The sequence below is a fragment of the Natator depressus genome, chromosome 5, assembly GCF_965152275.1.
Source record: "Natator depressus isolate rNatDep1 chromosome 5, rNatDep2.hap1, whole genome shotgun sequence".
In the NCBI taxonomy this organism is placed as follows: Eukaryota; Metazoa; Chordata; order Testudines; family Cheloniidae; genus Natator; species Natator depressus.
The window spans coordinates 79,732,225-79,733,634 of record NC_134238.1 but is presented as its reverse complement, the minus strand read 5'-3'; the positions used below and the strand labels follow the sequence as shown (position 1 = coordinate 79,733,634).

The following is a 1,410-nucleotide window of genomic DNA, read 5'->3' as shown; positions in this document are numbered from 1 at the left end:
AAAATTTAGTCCCTGTGCCCATGTCTGCCCAGGTGCTCCTGATCGACCTCACACAGGCGACAAGGAGTACCTCGGACATGACGAGGACGGCTACCAGTCGTATTGTACCGTCTGCTGCCAGAAGGCAATGGGTTGCTGTTACTGTGTAGCAATGCCGTACCGCGTCTGCCAGCACCCAGGAGACATACGGTGACGGTTACCTGAGCGGGCTCCATGCTTGCGGTGGTATGGCGTCCGCACAGGTAACTCAGGAAAAAAGGCGCGAAACGATTGTCTGCCCTTGCTTTCACGGAGGGAAGGAGGGAGGGAAGGGGGGACTGACGATATGTACCCAGAACCACCCGCGACAATGTTTCAGCCCCATCAGGCATTGGGATCTCAACCCAGAATTCCAATGGGCAGCGGAGACTGCGGGAACTGTGGGATAGCTACCCACAGTGCAACACTCTGGAAGTCGACTCTAGCCTCGGTACTGTGGAAGCACTCCGCCGAGTTAATGCACTTCTGTGGGGACACACACACTCGAATATATAAAACCGATTTCTAAAAAACCGACTTCTATAAATTCGACCTTATTCCATAGTGTAGACATACCCTTAGTCTTTAAGGTTCCACCAGACTCTGTTGTTTTTGTGGACAACAGACTAACATGGCTACACCTCTGATATATGAGAAAGAGGGAATTCCAGGCCTTGCTCGTTAACACCATGTGTTTATCCCCAGTATACTGATGTTACTAAGTTATTTTTTATTATATGAAATTCTTTAGGAATTTTGTAAGTATAACACTCATGCAACAATATATAATGTTTTGCACTTACAGAGCACAGCACCATAAGAAATTATCAAAAGACTATACAAAGGAGGTGAATGTAATTATCTCAGTTTTCCACATGGAAAGTTTTTAATCTTTCTTGGTGAGAAGTCTCTGGCTATACACAGGGTTTGGTTGTTTGGTTTTGTTTGTTTGTTTGTTTTAATTATTCAGAACATTTCCTTCCCTCCCCCAATTTTATAGCAGCCTACAGTTTAGCTTTTGAACACCATAGAAAACAGAACAATATGCAAGAAAAAAGAATAATCCTATGTAGGGGAGTGAACTTGTTATATACTCTCCTGTTAATTAACAACCAACCAACTACTATGTAGTTCATCTGGTGCATTCCAAGGAAACACACTGAAGTAGCTACTCAAAAAAATTAAAAAAAAAAAATCTACAAATTAAAGTAAACCAGGAAAGGGTGATTTGATTTAGCAGTATCCCCAGGCAAGAATTAGGCAGGGAAGATACCATGATCACGAAGGTGGTTTTCCCAGGGTGAGGCTCATCCATTGCACTGCGGGTGTGCTGACCCCTGCGATTTCCCCAAATGCGGGAAACTCAACTGTATAATTTGTGATTAGTTATAC

The 1,410-nt window shown here is 43.8% G+C and overlaps 1 pseudogene; it reads left to right on the top strand.

Moving 5' to 3' along the window:
* The first annotated feature begins 1,270 nt into the window (after positions 1–1,270).
* LOC141988326 (U1 spliceosomal RNA) lies at positions 1,271–1,410 on the top strand (annotated as a pseudogene).